Genomic DNA, 21,616 nt, shown 5'->3' with positions numbered 1-21,616 from the left:
TTACGTTGCATTGACCTTTAACCTTTCCTCCCCCAAAACTGAAAAATGCAAGAATCTCAACTTGGGCAAAACAAGGGAAACCAGTTATTTAAGTATCTTTTTTCTTTTCACAAGACTGTTTCATCACCTTTCTTTTTTTAAATTTATTTATTTTTGACTGCTGGATCTTCATTGCATCGTACAGGCTTTCTCTAGTTGTGATTGGTGAGGGCTACTCACCAGTTGCGGTGCATGGGCTTCTTGTTACCATGGCTTCTGTTGTCGTGGAGCACAGGCTTCAGTAGTTGTGGCACACGGGCTTAGTTACCCATGGCACGTGATATATTTCTGGAATCAAACCTATGCCCCCTGCATTGGCAGGTGCATTCTCAACCACTGGGCCATCAGGGAAGCACCCACCTTTCTTAACTACAGCTACAGTAAATAAAGCTATTTCAATCATCACACATTTAAAACCATGTGTAGTTGCTACGAACTACCTAAGAAAACGGCTATTTAAAAGAACACTTAATGTAAATTCTCATAATTTTGGGTTTGTAGGATAGACCTTTGTCTGACAAAGAATTAGTTTAAAAATCAATGAATTCTAGGATGTCATGGGAACTTTGCTGTGTACTGGATGTAAACCTCACATTCTAAGGACATTGATGATGTGTGAGGTTGAAATCAGATTGCTGCTTTGTTTCTTAAGATACTGGAATTTTCCCCCTTGATAGTAATTAGCAGCTAATGGGCAGAATATCCAGAATAAAAGTGTTCCTAGAATAGCTGAAATACACATGCAAGCAAAATTTTAGCTTTTAAGTTTAAAGTTTAGGGATGTTGAATTACTGACATTCAATTAAAATACAACCTTTTACAAAATGAGGCCTGGATGTCATGGTATTTTGGGGAAGAACACTGAACCCTGAAACCAGGAGAGTTGTGTTCTGCAGTTGGACCTGCCCTTTACATGTGTGAGCTCTGACGAGGCTCTGGTCACCTGAGGGGACGTGCCTGGGCATCTCTCCGCCTTCATTGTAGAGATTTCAGTGTGGATGCTCATTGAGGGAAACCCCAGCAGCCTTCCTTCCAGGTCTTTCTAAGAGTCAGTTTCTCAGAGTGCGTGTGAGGGTACATGAGATAAAGTGCATTGCTCATGTCCGCAGCGACCACATGGATAAGGCAGGCCGCATACGGGGACACCGTAAGGAGGAATTAGGACAGGTGAGGGGCTGGGAGTCGCTGAGGCTCTCTGCTTCACAGAGTATTTCCTGCTCCTCTCACCATCATTGGGGTCTCCCCTGTTGGCATCGTTTATCTTTTCAGGAGGGGAATCCAGAGTAGGCAGTGATGCCCACACGTATTTGACTTATTTAACACCCCCTTTTTTATTGGCAGTGAATCTTTGGGGCCTTTTACTCTGAGGACTGTGCCTCAGTAAGGGAACCTATAACCACAGATTTTACAGTAGGTAGAGGAAGCAGAGACTTGGAAATGGCCTTCAGAGGCTGACAAGAAGGCGGCCTCTGCCCCTTTCAATCTGAAGGATATGGAATGTGAGATGGTGGGGGGACCAAGATGGCAGGCACCCTAGTATCACAGGACTTCCTGGAGGAGCTAGGTTCCAGTTTGGGAGGTGGAGGGATCTTGAAGAGGTGGAAGATTTAGGGGTGTTGTGGATTGAGTTGTCTCCCCAGATCCTTGTGTTGAAGTCCAGACCTGCCCAGTTCCTCAGACTGTGACCTTAGTGGGAAGAGTCATTCTTATGTAATTAATTAAATTAGTTAAATTAAGGTGAGGTCAGTAGGATACACCCTGATCCAGGATGACTTTATATAAAGGGGTAATTTGGACAGAGAGAGGAACATGGTCAGGATATCATGTGATGATAAATACAGAAGTTGGAGCAATGCTTCTGCAAGCCAAGGAATGTCAACAGTAGCCAGCAAACCACCAGAAGTGAGGAGAGGGGCCTGAAACAGTCTCCCTTGGAGCTTCAAGAGGAACCTGCTGACCCCCTGATGGAGCCTTCCAGCCTCCCGGCCTCTGACACAATACACTTCTGTTGTTTAAGCCTCCCAGGTGTGCACCTTGTCATGGCAGCCCCAGCAAACTCACCTAAGGGGAGACGGTGACACGAAGAAGTTCTTTCTTTTAATTTATTTCTAATTGGAGGATAATTGCTTTACAATATTGTGTTGGTTTCTGCCATGCAACAACATGAATCAGCCGTAGATATACACATGTCCCCTCCCTCTTGAACCCCCTCCTACCTGCCCCCATCCCACCCCTCTAGGTTGTCACAGAGCACCATTTAAAGCTCCCTGCATCATACAGCAAATTCCCACTGACTATTTTACATACGGTAATGCATATGTTTCCATGCCACTCTCTCAATCCATCCCACCCTCTCCTTCCCCAACCGTGTCCGCGAGTCTGTTCTCTATGTTCTCACCCCAAGATCCCTGCTGAGTGGTGGACAGTCTGGTCATGGGAAGGAAGCACAAAGAGTCAACTTGGGGGTATGGAGGAGATGAACCCAGTGTGTGTGGGTGGTCACGGAATCTGGGAACACAGCTCCACTTTCGCATGTGGCATCTACCAGTCACATTTTTCATTTGTAATGGGAGACCTTGCATCAGCTTCTGGCATATGTTGGGTTGGAAAAGAAACATTAGACCAGTGTGTGTTGGGGTGTCCAGCAGCGCCACTGAAAGGGTTCTGTGGCGATTTGTTCTAAAGCTTTCAACAAGTTGATCAATTTCACCCACTTCACCTGTTGCTGAGTTTTTCTTAACCTTAGCAAGAATGCTAATTAGTTGTGAAAACCTATATTGATGAATGAGGTGAAGGCCCTTGAGAAGCATGCTTTCTGTCAGTTAGCAGTTGATTTATTCATCGATGGAATGTCCTTGGAAAAAGCATTTTGGGTTAGAAGGAAAGTATTCTGAAATGCTGTAGGATGTAAGTTAATCCTGTGACTACATCTATTACTTAGGAAGGAAAAAGTTTGTACTGTCTTCTAGCATAGCAGCAACGTTTAAAGTCATTCATTATCTTCTGTGGATCTGGTAATTTTTAAAAGCTGCCCAAGTGGGATGCATGAGACAAGTGCTAGGGCCTGGTACACTGGGAAGACCCAGAGGAATCAGGTGGAGAGGGAGGTGGGAGAGGGGATCGGGATGGGGAATGCGTGTAACTCTATGGCTGATTCATATCAATGTATGACAAAACCCACTGAAATGTTGTGAAGTAATTAGCCTCCAACTAATAAAAAATAAAAAATAATTAAAAAAAAAATAAAAGCTAACATCTTCCAACAAGTGCCTCAGTCTTGTGAGAAGGAAGAGACTGAAAAAGCTGAACTCATAGAAATGGGAGCAAGAAGGGTAGTTGTCAGGGGCTGGAAAGGAAGGGTGAGGCGAGATGTCGGCCAGGGAATACAAACATGCCTCTGTCAGATAAATAAGTTCTGGGGACCTAATGCACCCTAGGTATGAATTTTCTTAGACCATCGTCCAACTTTTCCTGACAGCAGTGGGAAAGGAAGTGTTTCCTGTGTAAATAAATAAGTACAGTTTTGACATTCAGTAGCGTTGGCACCCCACTCCAGTCCTCTTGCCTGGAAAATCCCATGGACGGAGGAGCCTGGTGGGCTGCAGTCCATGGGGTCGCTAAGAGTCGGACACGACTGAGCAACTTCACTTTCACTTTTTACTTTCATGCATTGGAGAAGGAAATGGCAACCCACTCCAGTGTTCTTGCCTGGAGAATTCCAGGGACAGGGGAGCCTGGTGGGCTGCCGTCTATGGGGTCACATAGAGTCAGACACGACTGAAGCAACTTAGCAGTGGCAGCAGCCGCAGCAGTGTTTATTATTAACAATGTTTGGTACCATTTAGTGCTCTGCATTGTTGGCAATCTCTTTGAATTTCAACATACCGAATGTACATAGAAAACAAGCATATGGTTTCAAACTACTCAACTTATAAACCAATCTGAATGCAGTAGATTTTTGTTTTTAACCCTGAAACTATCAGTGGAATATATTTCTTTGTTCTCTTCTAGGTTTGCTTTCACCCTCCCTCTGCCCTCCTGGCTGTCTCCTCTTCTGTGTGTGTGTGTCTGTGTGTGTGTGAGGTTCATTCTACCCAAATATGCAGGGGTGTGGAGTCAGAGACACTGCTGGGCAATAAATGCTGTGTGTGGTTTTGCACATGTCATTTCAAAGGCACTTTCCTTGGTCCCTTCAAAAGGACTAAGATGGGTGAAGCGGAGAGCTTAATCTGTATAAATATGGTTCCGTAGTTTGAGATTATGGGATCATTTCAATTGCATCTGTGGTAGTGATAATTAGAAAGTAATTGCAAACTGTTAATTAGATTGAGAAAGGAGATGAGACTGTGAGTTCTAGCCCAACTGTGCCCTTATTATGTGACCTTGGTTGGAAATCTCAAAGCCACTGTAGTCAGAGTGACTTGCGTCAGATAATGTAACAACAACCACATTACAAGGCGTGCTGTGAAATTGATGTGTACCTGTCTGGAGAGAAATACTGGAGTTTTCTTCATTCTTTGCTAATTAGACACAGGTTGCTGTTCAGAGGAAAGGATCTTAGATATTGTGTTGGCCAACTCAATATGTCTTTCAGGGATATAGTCCCATGTCCTGCAGATGATAAAAGGTAAACTGTAAGTCAGAGAAAGACAAAGTCTGTGTGCTATCGCATATATGGAATCTGAAAAAGCTGAACTCATAGAAATGGGAATGAGAAGGGTGGTTGTCAGGGGCCGGGGAGCAGGTTCGACGGGGAGATGTCGGCCAGAAAATACAAATATGCATTTGTAAGATAAATAAGTTCTGGGACCTAGTGCACAGAGTACTGATTGTAGCTAAGATGCTCTATTATATACTTGAAAGTTGCTGAGAGTGGATCTTAAACATTGTCTCCACAAAAAAGAAAAAAGAAATGGTAATTATGTGACATGATGCAGGTGTGAGCCAAGCTAATAATTTTACAGTGTATCATTGTACCAAATCAACATGTTGTACCCCTTAATGTTACATATCAATTATATCTCAGTAAAGCTGAAGGGCAAGGGAAATTAACACCTTTTGAGAAAACCCTGAAAAACCCAGTGACTGTATGGTTGTGTTAAGTGGTTGCGGGGAGAAAGGAGGAGAGTGCTAGGGCAGGGACCCACCTGTTCTGATTTGGCTTTGGAATTTTCAAGATAAGGAGGGAGCATGGATGGTATATAATTTACCTTCCCACTTGTTTTCCTCAGGCTGATGACAAGCCCTCTGCTTTATGCTACAAATGGCTTGATGTCAACAGGAGTCACGTGCCAGTGACAGGGAAACCAGCCTAAAATTTAAAGTCAAGTCCATTATACTATTAATGTATCTTTATTTTTGCCCATCTTGTTTCCGATACCCTACGTGAGGTGCTTGAATTCCATTTGGTGTCATCTTCAGGATTATCTCAGGAAGACCTAGAATATTTCATTTGCTTGGTCTAAGTCCACTGATGCTCTGTGTTATATCCACCTATGACTGAAGGTGGAATTTTCCTGGCAACTGGGGATGTGCCGGAGAATTTACATGTAGAGGAGTATGAATTCAGATAGGGCAGAGTTGATACAAAGATAAGGTAATATTTAAGGAACGAAATGACTATTACATGAATGAAGTAAGTGCCAGTGTCAATTCCTAATGTGATTAGGACTTTCATTGCTTCTTCTTTTCAAAAATAGTTTTTAAGCAAGCAAAGAATACCTGAGTTTTACCGTCCTGTTCAGTTTCCTAGAAATGCAATATTTTTTTTGGTGCCAAAAAATATATTTTAGTCAAAGAAAATAGTGTTGTTGTAGGAGTAGATCTCCCTAGTTTGGACAAAATGCTGAACATGGGGCTAGATCCCACATGTCTGTGATTCCCGGTGTTTTCACCATGCTCTGGGTATCTTTTGGGGCCAAGTTCTCATTCTCCTGCAGTGAGCCTTTGTTACAGCTTCATTTGTACCCCAGAGACTGCTGCCATTGAAATAATGCTTTTCAGAAAAGACCTTAAAATCCACATAATGTCATTCATGTTCATCATGTTTCTAGCTGCAACTGGTGTGCTCGCTGATACCCTCAAGGCACTAATGATAAAACCAATTCAAGTCCAAAAACCTAAAGACAAAACTCCAGGCGGAACAGGGCAGACTGATCCAGAGCTCTCAGGCTGTTGGTGGGCTCTGCAGTGGACTTGGGCTTCAGGCAGGATGGGTGACATGGCGTGGGCACCTCCCTGATTATTGAACTTGGGAAAGGAAAAAGAGTGATGCTTGCCCACAGTTAAAGTTCCTTACAGTAAAGTGTCCCAAGAATTTGAATTTGAACTTGGAAGGACTTCAAACAGTCCCTTTCTGTACACGTAACGTTCTCTTTTTTTAAAGGAAAATATTTGAGATGACTTTGTTTCTTATGGGGCTTCCCAGGTAGCTCAGCAGGTAAAGAGTCTGCCTGTAATGCAGGAGATCCGGATTTGATCCCTGGGTCAGAAACATCCCTTGGAGGAGGGCATGGCAACTCACTCCAGTATTATTGCCTGGATAGATGCCAAAGACAGAGGAGACTGGCGGGCTACAATCCATGGGATTGTAAAGAGTCAGACATGACTGAAGTGACTGACACGTGTATATTGTAGGTGTTCAAATACTTGTGAGATTATACTATGTTCTCTGCTCATTGGTTGCACACTGAGGATCAGGTTATCAAAAGGAAACTTTACAGTGCATCCTCTGCCCTGGATGGACACTGTTTACACCTCAACAACAATAACAATGAACAGCAAAGCAAGCATTTCCTCAATAGCTAAAACCTGAGAGTCCCAGCTCAGAGTGTTGAGAGAGAATTGCATTTAAGTCTGAGCTGTATAAACAGGTCAGAGTGAAAGCCAATTTTTACAACCAGAGTGAGAATCACTGTGGAGTAGATATTTCTTAATTTCATATTTTAAACATTGTGGTGTCATCTCTGGCTCTTCCATCCGGGCTTTCAAAACACCCCTGTGACCAGAGCGTCTTGGATCGGAGGCATTTAGTTCGTTTAGGGGAATCCCAGGCTCCGCTGGGATCATGTTCACATCTCCCCACTTCCTCTGTAAAGTGAGACGCTTCTTTCTCAGGTTTTCTGATCTCACCCAAGGGTTTTCCAATTGTTTTGTTTTTTTTTTAAAACAAGGGAGGATGTTACCATCTTCAGAAAGCTTTAGAAGGGTAATTTTCACATGGGAGAAAGGAAAAATAGGGATCAAGAGATGCATCCATCTCATCTGTAACCCTGTTATTTTATCCACTAGTAGTAATAAGGAATTCAAGCCTGCTAGAACCAGCTTAAGCCAGAAAACACGCTGCTACATCCATGATCCTTGGACTCATACAAGGGGCAGGCTTTTGGGCAAGTCAGAAGAAGAGTCAGTTTTCTGCATTCCCCAGTTTTTATGGTCTTTCCATAGAAGAGTTTCAGGAATTCTATTTTAATCTTCTGGCAGAAGTAGTAAAGGGCATTGTGATGTCTCACATCCCGGAGGACCCTTGCAGGAGAATAGCTGCCCTGGAGGCCGCTTCAGAAGGAGTCTTTAGGATACAGTGGCATTGATGTGACCCTGGAGGTGAAGTGCCAGCATGGAGGGGAGCTGGCCACATGGAACATCTCCCAGGAAGAGGGACCACTCTGGGGATGGTCTAGCGAGGACCAGTGCAGACTGTGCAGTGAGGCATGTACCTCGTGTGGAGTTTTGATACCTGCTTTGTGTATACTTTTGTTTCAGCTTAAGACCCTGCAGGCATGCCTCATCACCCCCATTGTACAGACCAGGAAAGAGCAGCAGTGAGCAATACCATGGGCACAGAAATACATTTAAACATAATACTGAATTAACTAAGAAATGTTCCCCGGGGATATAAAATTAGCCAATTTTGATTTTCTAGCAGGTTGACATTTTTAGCTGGTTCTATTCAGGTATTTTTCTATAAGTACAATATGTGAATGAGTTTTGTTTCATTACAAAAGGATTCACTGGGTTTAAAAAAAAATCAATTCAGCTAATGATTGAGAAAATCTGAGGGTTCATTTCTAACGTGTTTGTAGTGCATTTTGATTTGAAAGTCAGTTTGGTTTAAATTCAAGTTTTTTAGTTCATAGAAAAAATTATTCAGTAGAAAAAAAAATATTCAGTAGAGATCTGTTTGAACTTTAATAGTTTTAGCTCTGTGTTTTCAAAGCAGTATGTGTAGATAGTACTATACATTGTAAATGAGCTAAACAGTTTGTGAAAGTTTCACTCATAGTAAAAGTTACTTTTTGGTGAAAGGAGACAGTGAGATTCTCCCCTCACCACACACACACACCCTGTGCTGTTTCATGTTGAAGATTCTTCAGCAAACTGGCCAGCCTTCTGCCAACCCATTTTGAAGGATCTTTGAAACTGACCTGATTTTTCTCCTCAGTACACATCTGAATTTTCTTAAGCGTTTGGAACTTTTTTTTTCTGTTGTAAATGTTATATAAACTCTTTGGTTGGACCCTTGAATGAAATGTTATGACATTTAAGGGGAAAAAATCCTATAAGCATTAATCAATGCAAGCTATTTGTTGCTTTTTCATTCGACCCCGTCCTGCTTTCATCCTGACATACACCATCCTGGAGGCAGTGGCCGCTTGTTTAATTGTTTAGCACAGAACGTGGTTTGATCTCTTTCTTGTGCTTTCAGTCCTGGTAAATTAATCAAAAGAAGTTACTGCACTGCTGGGCATTAGCATGGGTTTAGATGTTTCTGCCTCAGAGCCTGTTCATCAACTAAAATGCTTTTAAGCCCCAAAAGGAGAGTAAACAGTATGGCTGTGACCACTTTGAGGTGACCTATGACCTGTGACCTGCTTGCATTTGTGAAGGGGTCTGTTTGTATTAGCAGTTATTTCTGGTTTGGGTTATAGCGTTTTCAAAATGTCTTTTCTGTTCTTTCTCTTTGAATGTTTTTAGTATTTGCAGAGAGCCAGCCCACCATCATTCCCACATGTACATACCATGGGCGTTTCCATAGACCTACTGCATAGCACGGGAAACTTTCTTGCATGTCTTGTAATGACGTATAATGCAAAAGAATCTGAAAAAAGAATATATACATGTGCATAACTGAATCACTTCACTGTACACTTGAAACTAATACAATATTGTAAATTATTACACCTCAATTTTTATAAGGGCTTCCCTTGTGGCTCAGCTGGTAAAGAATCTGCCTGCAATGTGGGAGACCTGGGTTCAATCCCTGGGTTGGGAAGATCCCCTGGAGAAGGGAAAGGCTACCCACTCCAGTATTCCGGCCTGGAGAATTCCGTGGACTGTATAGTCCATGGGGTCGCAAAGAGTCGGACACGACTTCCACGTTTAGAAGACATAGAGGTCAGAATATAGGAACCCAGTTTGGTTCTATGCCAAGATTTTTAAGAAGTTTGAGAGTTAGCATAGGTAATCAGTGTTTGTCCTTGAAAGACAATGCAGTTATAACACCTTAGAGAGAAATTATCAGAACAGTTTTTAGTAACATCCAATTGTGGGTCCTTAGCATTGTTTTTCCGTCCAGTAGATAAGAGTGGACACTTTTATTATTGTTGGCACATTTTGTGCTAAGCATTGTACCAGGCACTGAGAATACAAAAGAAAATCATCTTTAATTTTTACTTTTTGGCTGCACTGCACAACATGTGAGATCTTAGTTCCCCGACAAGGTATTGAACCCTGCCCCCTGTTGTGGAAGCTCAGAGTCTTAACCACTGGACCACCAGGGATGTCCTCCTAAGGAGAGTCATCTTTGCCTTTAGGAACTAGACAACAGAAACAGGTCACTTCAGGGTGATGGGGTGAGGGTTCTGATTGGGATATTTACCAGGGGACCACAGGAGGGTAGTGGAGGGTGGCTGGGCTAGGCGGGTGGGTGGGCCAGATATGGAGAGTCACTGGGACAGACCTCTCTCAAAGAGGAGGTGACCTTGGAACTGGTCTTCAGAATGGACAGAAGTGAGCTGAGGGGAAACAGGAAACTGCAGGTTCCGGTGGGGAGGCGTTGATCAGGAGAAGAAGCAGGTATAGGAACGTGAGTGGGTGGATGGGTGTAGATGGTGCGTAGTTCTGGGCGCCAGAGTTCTCAGAGGGAGGCGGTGTCTGGAGGGAACAGCCTTGATGCAGGGGATGGTCGGGAAACCTCTTACTTCAAAAACGGGGATTTATTGTAATTTAATATTGTGATCTGCACTCAGAGAAAGAAAGGAGAGGTTCTATGTTTGAAATGTTAATTTGCAAGTCAAATGCAAAAGAGAGTCAAAAGAGAAAATTAAGCTAGGTATACCCAGGAAAACACAATTAGAGATATAAAACACCATAGTCTCCTCAGAGTCCATGACTCCTGCATATTTTTAAGTTTTGTTGAGATATAATTGATAGACCAAAGCTGCACACAGGTAGTGTGTACAGTCTGAACTTGGACATATGCAAACAACCATGAAACCATCACCACCATCAGGGTACCAGACACACCCATCATGAGCAAAGCTGATCAGGGATCCTCCTGAGTGGTGAGCTGCTGGCTGTGGGCTCATTCCTCGTGGGGAGAGGCAGGGTGTTTAGGAAAGGGTCCACTGGGCATAGTAGTCCCACGAGCAGAGCAAGGCTGCTGGGTGGACAAACCTGTGATGCTTGCTCAGATTTTTTTAAAAGGAAGTTTTGATCATTATGGAGAAAAAACAATTACTTCAAGTAACTATAATAGTGTCTCCTTAGTTTCTGTTCCTTAGTTTCTGTGTCCTTGGCTGAACTGTGATGTCCTGGTCACTTTCGTTGTCCCCCGCGACTAGGGTGACAAATAAGCAGCTCTTATCTCTCCTGTTGGAGTGTGGCATCCTGGGGGCAGGGGTGGGGTGTGGCTCACCGTGGGGGTCTTTGGCCCTCCCATGGGACTCTTCCCCAGGGTGGGCCTACAGCTCATGTGCTGAGAGAAGGCACAGACCAGGTAGGTGCCACCTTGGAACCACAGATCAGAGACATGCTGGCAGGACGATCACAGCACATGTCAGATCACTGGGTGAGTAAAACATGCAGGTGAAGCTGGGAGGTGGCATCACAGACAGACCAGGGGGTGCACATGGGAGCCCGTGAGCTGGGTGATTCTCCTGGGTGTGGTCCTGCAGCTGCCCACCCCCACTCGACAGCCCCCCCCCACCACACACACACGCATATAAAACCCTCTCCAGCTCCTTCAGCCAACAGCTCAGAGCTGAATCCTGGGAGTGCTGGCAGAATGTTCTAGATGTGTGTGTGTGTGTGTGTGTGTGTGTGTGATAGGCCGCTTCCTCTTCTCTTGATGAGCACAATACTGCCTTGCTCACAGACCAGGGTGACATGCAGCTGTAGGTGCGGAGACTCTCATTTTGGTGGCATAGGTCCATCCACAAGTGTCGTGAGAGTGGACCACGTACCCAGGAGTGTGGTGACCACCGGTGTTATGTTGGGAAACAAGTGTGGTGTTGCCTTGGGGAGATGGCAGCAGGAACGCCAGCCTCCGTGTGGAAGGACAGGGTCTCCATGCCTGTGATGTCACTTCCCAGCTTGTCTCTCAGGGACGAGATGTCTGAGAACTGGCAGCCCCACCAGGGACCCATGATGATGCTCTGGAGTGAAGGATCTCCCTGCCTGTGAAGGGTGTCCTTTTCCCCTGGGCGTGGTGAGTGAGTGTACAGGAAAAGAGGTACCACACCTGCATCAAAACAACCTCCTCAAATTCAGGACGAGTCTATTTCCTTGATTAACATGCATCTGGAAGAAATAGAAAATGGCTATTTCCGATTACCATTAAAGTGTACTAAGCCAACATTCGTGTATATTTTTCTCTCCTACATTCACTCAAGGACTTGGAAAGAAACCACTTCCCTTGCATTTAGCACTATGCCTGTGATTTATGGACTTCCCAGTTGGCGCTAGTGGTAAAGAACCCACCTGCCAATGCACAAGACACAAGAGATGTGGGTTAGATCCCTGGGTTGGGAAGATGCCCTGGAGAAGGAAATGGCAACCCACTCCAGTATTCTTACCTGGGAACTCCCATGGACAGAGAAACCTGACGAGCTTTAGTCCATGGGGTCACAAAGAGTCAGACACGACTGAGCGACTGAGCACACACACACATACATACTGTGTGATTTATTCTAAGAGCTGCCGGGCACCCTGCAGGTACATCTGATTCAGTGAGGATTGATGTCCCACCTTATCACTGCAGCATCTCAGCAGCTGGGGGGATGTCTCTATACGTCCAACTTAATTGCCAGATGCATTTATATTGGTCAAGCAGTTGGCTGCAGTCTGTGTAGCTGGATTATTAATATATATATTCTTTTGTTCAACTAATGACCTAAACTTTATAGCATGTGGATAAAAAGTGTCCCCAAATGTGAAAAGGAAACTGACAGAGCATGTTGGTGTCTCATTAAACTAACTGGCCCTGGCCTCTGGGGATATCTGTGAGCAAGTCAGACAGAGTGGGCTTATCCCCATGCTGATGGCCCAGATCCATCAGGCGGTTATCTCTCCAGGAAGCAGCAGCCTTCTGTTTGCTTCTTAGGGAAACTCCAACTTTTAAACATTTCAAACAGAAAAAAAACCCTCTGTGATTTTTTTTTGTATGTGTGGGGGTGTGGGGGAGGTGCTGCTTTTGCAAATATGACTTAATAGGCTGCAGCCAGCTTCTTGGAAACCAAACCATCTTTTCAGTAGTGTTGAAAAGCCCTTCCCTTTGACTGAAAATGCCTTTGACTTTAGAAGAACTCTGCTTAGAGTTTTGTGGCTCTGTTGAGCCCCATGTGAGTGAGCACATAGTGGGGAATTGTCTGATGGCACAGAGGCATACATCATTTTAGCTCTTAAAATTGTATCAGAGATGAAGAACACATTCACGTTCTAATTTAAAGTCTTCCTGTGACTTTAATCATCACCTCAGAAATGAAGTGCTTTTTAAATTTCTGTTGTGTTTTACTATGAAAGTGAAAGTGTTAGTTGCTCAGTCATGTCCTACTCTCTGTGACCCCATGGACTGTAGCCCGCCAGGCTCCTCTGTCCATGGGATTCTCCAGGCAAGAATACTGAAGTGGGTAGCCATTCCCTTCTCCAGGGGACCTTCCTGGACCAGGGATTGAACTGGGGTCTCCTGCATTGCAAACTGATTCCTCCTGGTGTCTGAGGCACCAGAGACCAGCAGATTATCTCTGATATAAGAGAAAAATCACAGATTTTGTTATTTAGAATCATAGGGTAATTGACAATGGCCATCTGCTGGAGGGGGTAGTTTTGTTTCTGACTTGTTCACTAATATTATTTTACATAGCTAGGGCTATATGACATTATTTTATATGTTTTTATCCCTTTTCTTTGGAAAGCATCAAACTGGGTCTATAAACTTTCACTTGTATTAATTGCACCCCAGCTGGGTTATGGTTTGCTGTTTTGTCTTGATTTTGGAGCTGAGAGCAAGAAGGAGGATGATGTGGGGTCTCAATGAAGAGAACCAGGCTTCCATGTTTGAGGTCCCTTGGGGAGGAGGTTGTGCTTGTGGCGGCTGCACACAAGTTAGTGGTGTTTGTCATTGATTCTAAGGAACATGCCTAAAACAGGCATCGTTTTAGGGCATGAGGATGGAGTGGGCTCATTGTACAGTGGTGAGTGTTCCGAAAAAGCTGGCATTATTTCACCTCCATCTTCAGATGCAGGCCTTCTGCTCAGCTCCCCACTTCCTCTGGGACAGAGCTGCTGAGCAAGGGGAGCTGACAGTGACAAGGTCACTCATTCCTCATTTGCTGTCTGCTCCATGCATATCCGTCCCCACAGCACACAGCAGAGGAGATTCCATCACTTCTGCAGCCTTGGTCACGAGAGTAAATGAGCTGAAGCCCTTGTGTGCCAAGCACATTGTTGGGCATGTGGACAGTTGAAAAAGGGGAGACGTTGTCTTCACTCTGCAAGACCTGAAATCTTGCTTGTGTTTACTTACATTCATATTCAGTAGGTATGAATAGTAGCGTAAATGATTATACTATTTAATGGGTTGGTATAGAAAGAAACTGTATAAATTATACATGGAGATGTCCGACACAGGACTTTAGGGGAAGGGCTAATAAATTCAATAAACCATCAGCAGTAAGAATAAAAGAGTTTTCCTTGAGCCAAACTGAGGACTACAGCCCGGAAGCCTGATTCCCAGATGACTCTGAGAAACTGCTCCGGAGAGGCAGGGTTCTCAGCACAGTTTTATATCTTGTCAGGACAAAGAGCATTCAACAAGCCAGGGGTACATTTCTTCAAGGTTTCAAATCACAGACCAGCCTGACATCCACAGAAAGTCAGCATGACCTTGGCACCTGGGAGGGAGACTTATCATCAAAGGGGGACCAGCACCGGCATCCCAGGAAGGGAGGCGTTTAATCTTTATGTTGAACGTGGACAATTCTTCACTTCTGGTCAGTGTGTGCTTTTCCTTGATAATTAAAGCAGATGTACAGTGTATGTTTGATAGGCCACAAACAGGCTGTTCTAGTTAGCATCCAATTCAAGTCAACTCATTCAGGTGAACTCAGAATGACTTCCCCAGACCGCAATATGTGAAGATTTATTTTAAATTTATTTTGAAAAACAGGCTGGTAGAGATTTAATTTTATATACCATATAGTTCCCCTCTTTAACATGTACAGTTCAGTGGGTTTTAGTATATTCACAAGTACGCAGCCATCAGCCCAGTCAACTTTAGAGCGTTTTCATCACCTCAGAAAGAAACCCCTTTAGCTGTCACCCACTAACCCACCAAAGTACAAGCAGGAAACCGAGAACCAGAGGACAAAGTAGCGTTGTTGGAGTTTTGTTACATTGCTTGAAAAACAGATTAGGACACAGAAGGTTTCATACTTTAGAGTCTATCTGTAGTTCAGTAGGTCCCCTACACACAAACCTTCAAGTTGCAGACTTTCAAAGATGCAAATGTGCATTCCATAAACATCAGGCATGAGTGACATTAGACCTGGCCCTTCATCTCCAATCACTGACGACCCTTCAGCTCCACCATCTCCCACCTCCTCTCCCCACCCCAGTTAGTAACTCTTCTTGTCTGTTCACTTGATGCCAGCCCCTGTGTCCCAGCTGTTGTACTGGACTACTGTACTTTTCAAGGCACAACACTATAAGATTCAAATGTTTTCCTTGTTTTTTATGCACTGTTCATGTGAAAAGCGTTACAAACCTATTACAGTATAGTACTATGTAGCCAATTGTGTCACTTGGGTACCTAGGCTAACTGTTGAACTTCGAACAAATTTGACTTAACAAATACGCTCTCAGAATAGAACTCATTTGTATGTAAGGGATATATTTACCTATTCAGTTTAATTAGACACTGTGGGGATGAGTGTGTATGTGTAAATGAACTGAAGAGTTTGGGTGTTCGCTCTGACTTTGTTCGCTGTGACACTGATCTAGTCTCATGCCCCCGACACATTCTCTTGGTTGGGGCCCACTTTAGTCCCGTGTTTGGCTGGAAGGTGGGTGGAATCATAAGGTTGCATCAAGGCTCTTGTGGGCCAGGAACTCACCCATCTTCGTGGAGCTCGGAGCCCCTCTGTGGGAGCAGCCCCCCCACATCTCAAGTGTCTCAGCTGGAACTTCCTTCTCTCTCCCCCTGACCCCAGTCTGGTGCCAGCCCTACCCCTGCAGTCAGGTGTCTGGAGAGTTCTCTCTTGGTCCTCGTTACAAGCTCAGCATCAAGGCGCTCTGCCCTGAGGCAGCGTGGCCCTACCAGACAAGGTGGACCTGGCAGGTGCTGGCGTCACCGACCCACTACCAGCCTGTAAACCAGCAGGCTTGATTCTTTGGCAGTGGTACAAGAGGTTGTGAAAGGTGGTAACCTGATACATGTGGTTGTCGGTGAATTCATTTCCTCTGAAAGTACCAGGTGGAATCAAAGGTTGTGATTTGGGCTTCTCTGAACAGGCAAACGAATCCTCTTAATCTTGCACTTTCTTTAATCAAACTGCAAGACGAATATTATTCACTTAGCATGCTAAGTGTGTCCTTGAACATGAAATGAAAACTGTTCATTATAATTAAGAAGGAGGAAATGGGGAGCTGTGTTTGAAGTCCCAAAGAATCATTTAAAAAATGGATGATTCAGCAAATGTTCATTTATTACCTGTTATATTTGGTGCTGTAAAGCAGGTCCCGAACCCTGGGTAGCTCAGAGCCCAGTTGTGGAGACAGAAGTGCATAGCTGACTGCATTTCAGGTGAGGCTTTATCTGAAGAAGCACTATGACGATGGCCTCGATCAGCTTGAAGAACGAGTTACAGATACAACTTTGCAGAAGACTTGGCTGACTGCTGTCATAGTTCATTTCCTCTGGGGGTGCACATGCCTTAAGGCCCACGTCCTTCTTTACACAAACCCCCATGGGTGTCCACTATGCCAGGTGTGCCCACCAGCCCAGGACCTCCTGCCCACATGCCTGATGGCTGGCCATATCTCTTTTGATGGCAGGCCGTAAAGTCCTCTGTCCAGGACTTAAGCAGGTGTCCAGAGCCATCAAGAATCATTTTCGTGCTCTGTTTGGGGAGTGGTAGAATGCTGTTGTTGTTTTTTCCAGTAGCCTTTATTTTTAGAAGTTTTAGGCTCACAGGAAATGAAGGAAAGGTCCGGATATCCCCCTGTCCCCCTGCACCACACATGCATGGCTTCCCCCACTATCAACATCTATCACCCACCAGCCACAGCTGATGGTAGGATTCAGTGTTGTACATCCTATGGGTTTAGATGAATGTACCTCCTGGTTTACACACATTTACTTGTATGGTCATGAAAAGGGAAGCATATCATTTCCTGCTATTGAGACCAAGAATTAGTGGTTTTTATTAAATATGTGTTGCATTGCATGCATGCTCAGTCATGTCTGACACTTTGCAACCCCGTGGACTATAACCCACTAGGCTCCTCTGTCCACAGGATTTTCCAGGCAAGAAGACTGGAGTGGGTTGCCATTTCCTTCTCCAGTTTATTAAATATAAGCTTTGAGAAGGGTCTGCGTTATTTAAAAGAAATACCTTTGTTTAATTCACTTCTATTCCCACCCAACAAATCCCACTCTCAAATTTTTTTAAAAAAAGGGCATGAGAGAGAGGCATTGATTTGTGCACTAACCTCCTAGGCGCGGGAACCCGGCCTGGCTACCACCATCCCCGGGCCTCTCAGCACTGTTGGCTGTCTGGATTAGGTCTGGGATGAAGGTCAGTGGTGAAATGGTTGCCTTCTTTTTGCAGAGTATGAGCGGTTACAGCTTGCCCTGCTTGTTGATCATTAACCAGGTGGGGGCCTTTGTTCCAGGCACAGGTGATGGGCAGGTGTGATTAAGGGTATTCTCTTAAGCACCTCGGTCGTCATTCATTTTCAGCCTTGCGGCATCTCACAATGCCTGGTCCTGATGGAGCCGTCAGCTTGCTCCGAGACATCAAAACTCAAGCCCTTCTCAGCTTTCCTCCCAACTGTATTTCCTATACCCACCTGCCCTGGAGCTGAGGCCAGGCATGCTGTTTTGAAATAGTAGTGAAATTTACAGTAGGGAGTAGTTAATGTATGTTAGCTTCAAGGAAGCAGACACTCCTGAGAGGGTCTTGGGGGCCTTAATAAAGCATTTCAAGGAAGCAAGAGTATCGAATTTATGCTTTTTGTGCTAAAAACATTAAGGTATTTAAATGTGTTATTCTAATCCCGCTTGCAGCCTGGGAACAGGAGGATCCTATATCTTTTATTTAAATCCCAGCCTTCCTCGACTGCACCTAGTAGAGGAAGAAACAGACGCTAACCAGTCGACTTCAGTGAATATAAAAGTCAGTGTCATTCACAACATACAGCCTAGTAAAGTTTTTATAAAATGCGGTTACCCAGATCTTAATCGATTTGACACCATTTGGTGTCGATGTTGGGTTTTCAGAAGCCAGCCTCCTGTCTGAGCGCCTCTTGAGTTGCTCTGTGATAAAATTGTCATGGACACAAGTGCAGATGATAAATCCTGAACCCACAAGCCGGGTATCCTGATTTCAAAGGGAGCCGTTTCTCAGTTGCAGAGTAAGCTGATCTTCAGCCAGGGTGTCCTCCCTTCACCAAGAGCACTTCTAAAAGCCCGAGTTACCCCGGCAGCATTTACAGCCCTGGTGCAGGATCAGGTTATAAGGGTTTTGTTCTCTTAATAAAGAAGATCAGGTTCCCTCTGACTCGCGCTGTGGGATGGCTGGTCTGTCCCCCCAGAGGCTGGGGAGCAAGATGGGCCATTAACAGGCAGGTAGTCACTGAGGTCAGTGATAAAATTAATAGATGGCCTCATCTCCACATTAGGTGATAGCATCCTTCCTTTTAAAATTCCTGTTTATTGAGGAAACTTTCAGCATTTGGAATCAAGATGTAGAGGCCGTATAAAGATGACCTCAAGGGCCAGAAAATCTCGTCTTGACATTTTTCACCCTTAGACCTTGGGTAATGCATCCCAGTGAAAGTGGCCAGGCGAGTTTGTTTTTCAAGGTCCAACACTAAACATAGGAGAGTCAGGACTGTGTTTTGTGCAGTGTGTGTGTGTGTGTGTGTGTGTGTGTGTGTGTGCAGCTCTAAGATAGTCAGGGACCCCTCCGGATTTTATATGATTACTAAATATTAAATATCGAATGAGGTAAATGAACCTTTTAAACAACAATGATATTATCAGTGGAAAAGGTTGATGTATTGTTATAGCAGTCAGTTTATATAAATAGTATTTTTTAAAAGCCTCTCAAGTTCTTTTTTTGCTTCTATTCTCCCCTCTTCCTCCTTTTGCCCCCGCCCTCCCCTTCCTCCCTCGTCTCCTTTTTGTTAGAGTTTGAAGGTGAGCTCAGCTTCAGCTTTTGAGAGTTGACTTCTACGTGAAACGTATTTTCTGGAGCGTGGAATCATTTTTACTTACCAATTATGGAAAATGAATACTTAGGCCATGTTGAAAATCATCTTTGTACCTATAGGATGCTGCAGAAATGTTACGTTTTCTATAGTTTGAATTTAATATCTGCCCACATATATGTGTTAAGTTCCTAAAGTGACTGTAGAATGGTCCCAGCAGGATATAAAGCAAGATGACAGGCTACCTGCCTGCTTCCCCCTCAGCCCCCACATAGCCAGATTTGTCACATTGTGCCCAAAGCACACACTCAACCTCCACTGTCATCAGAAGAAGACTGCCTTATGGCTGAAGCTGGCAAAATACAGGAAATGTTATCAGAACGTGTGCATTTCAACCATACCAAAATAAGTAACGGTGCTGGCACACCTGGGCTCTTGGCTTCATTTCTTAGCAAATTCAGTGGCATGGTGGCCTGTGTGTCATAGCATTGGCTGGCCAGCATCAGGGTTCATCGTTAATTCATGCAGATGTTTGTCACCAGTAATGAGATTCCGCATTTTATTTAGTCAGCAAGTTCAGTGCTTATCCTACTAGCCTCTGCATTGGTCGTTATTAGCAGTGCGAAGGCACTCAAGTGTTGGAGATTTCAATAGCGTGTGATTTCAGACTGAAATCCTTGTGCAGAGAGCAAATACCCGCTGAAATGCTTAAACAGACCTTGTTTGGAGGACTTGCACCGCCCGACATCCTGAGAGTGTTTGTAGAGACTTGGTAAGCCAGTGTCTGCTCTGCCCTCCAAGTGCCTGTTTAAGATGATACTCAGGGCCTCACCATCGGCTTATCATAGTCAAAGCACAGTGATGGAGAGAGGCCCGGGGTGGAGGGGTGGGGGAGTGGGAAGAGACCAGGCTTATGTGCTAGCCTGTCCCAGGAGAGCCCTACGAGAAGCCGAAGAGCTCTGGCAGCTATGTGTCACTAACAGCTGTCACAAAAAGCCTGTAGTAGTCTATAATGTTTCCAGGGATGTTGGCAGAAAACAGAAATCAAGACCCTTGGCTTGTTTAGTCAGGAAGCTTGTAAACAGTGTCCATTCCTGGACCACAGGCGGTGGGGGGAGGGGGTGCTTTTATCTACTTCCGAGGGTGCCAAGTTTAGATCTTACAGAGGCGTCTGGTCATTTTTTGAGTGCTTTCATTTGCCACGTTTCTAGGTCTGTTACTTATACGGAAGTTAATGTATTTTTGTGTAGGTCGAAGAGTATTTTTTCCCCTGTTATCCACAGTATGGTTAGAGATGTAATTAATCTTAGAACCGTGATTGTGGTAGTTAGTCCCCATGGATTGAAAGTCCACGGTATGAATCATTGGATTAGCAGTGAGGCTGGGGTGAGGACCAGGCCGGATGAGGAAGGAAAGGTGAACGAGACAAACAAACACACCCCACATAAAGGATGTGCTCAGTCACACTGAGTATATATTAATTAGGGTTCATAGAAGTAAATACAATTGAGGGACGTGCTGGTGGTCCCCTTTGTGGTCTCTTATCCTTCTTGCTCTTTTATGAGGTCAGAGAAGGAACAGTAACTTCAGTCCTATGGCATTTTTTTTTTTAATAATTAAAATGGTTTTTATTCCTTTGTGTATGTTTCCATATTTTTATTTTTATATTATTTTAATTTATTTTTTAATGATTTACAATGTATCTTTATTTTTTTTATTTTTTTTTATTTTTGCTTGTTTGTTTGTTTTTTATTTTTTATTTTATTTTTTTCATACATTGATATGAATCAGCCATGGATTTACACGTATTCCCCATCCCAATCCCCCCTCCCACCTCCCTCTCCACCCGATTCCTCTGGGTCTTCCCAGTGCACCAGGCCCGAGCACTTGTCTCATGTCCTATGGCATTTTGAAGGAAATCTCCCCTTTTACATTACCAATCAGATGTGGTTTTGAAATTTTTTTAACTTTTATTTTATATGGGAGTGTAACTTACAATGTTGTGTTAGTTTCAAGTGTACCACAGAGTCAAACATGACTGGAACAACTTAGCACACACGCACCATATACCAGTCATTTTGAAAAGTAAAAGTGAAAGTGTTAGTCGCTCAGTCGTGTCCACTCTTTGCGACCCCATGGACTGTAGCCCACCAGGCTCCTCTGTCCATGGAATTCTCTAGGCAAGAACCTGGAGTGGGTAGCCATTCCCTTCTCCAGGGGATCTTCCTAACCCAGGGATCGAACCCGGGTCTCCTGCATTCCAGGCAGATTCTTTACCATCTGAGCCACCATGCTTTATTATCTGGTTTTATACTCTGAACAAACACTTCATCATAACTGATGGTGCTGTGTTTTGGACCCCATAGATTTATACTGCTCTTTCCCCCAGGTGGGCTATGGAAAAGAGCCCACTTTCTTTGACTCTCCGTGGAAATAGCCCCTCTCAGGTACAGGTTGCACACCATCTCCTTTGGGGCCGGGCTTCTACAAGTGCGGTGTCAGTGTACCTTCTGTCCTGGGTCTGCCCGTCCTAAGGCCTTCTGCCTTGGCTGCCCTTCAAACGCTGCCTCCATCTCCAGGGTGGAGATGGAGACCTCTTTCTTCTTTCCTCTCACACTAGTCCTCTTTTCTGCACTTCTCAAGCCCT

At 44.4% G+C, this 21,616-nt stretch overlaps 1 protein-coding gene across 1 annotated transcript in view; it reads left to right on the top strand.

Annotated features, from left to right (window-relative positions):
- ATP8A2 (ATPase phospholipid transporting 8A2) overlaps positions 1-21,616 on the top strand; it is a 448,688-nt gene that overhangs the window by 227,068 nt on the left and 200,004 nt on the right. The window lies entirely within an intron of this gene.

This window comes from Cervus canadensis, chromosome 9 (assembly GCF_019320065.1).
Source record: "Cervus canadensis isolate Bull #8, Minnesota chromosome 9, ASM1932006v1, whole genome shotgun sequence".
Lineage (NCBI taxonomy): Eukaryota > Metazoa > Chordata > Mammalia > Artiodactyla > Cervidae > Cervus > Cervus canadensis.
Note: the sequence above shows the minus strand (reverse complement) of the source record. Positions and strands in the feature narration are given on the sequence as shown.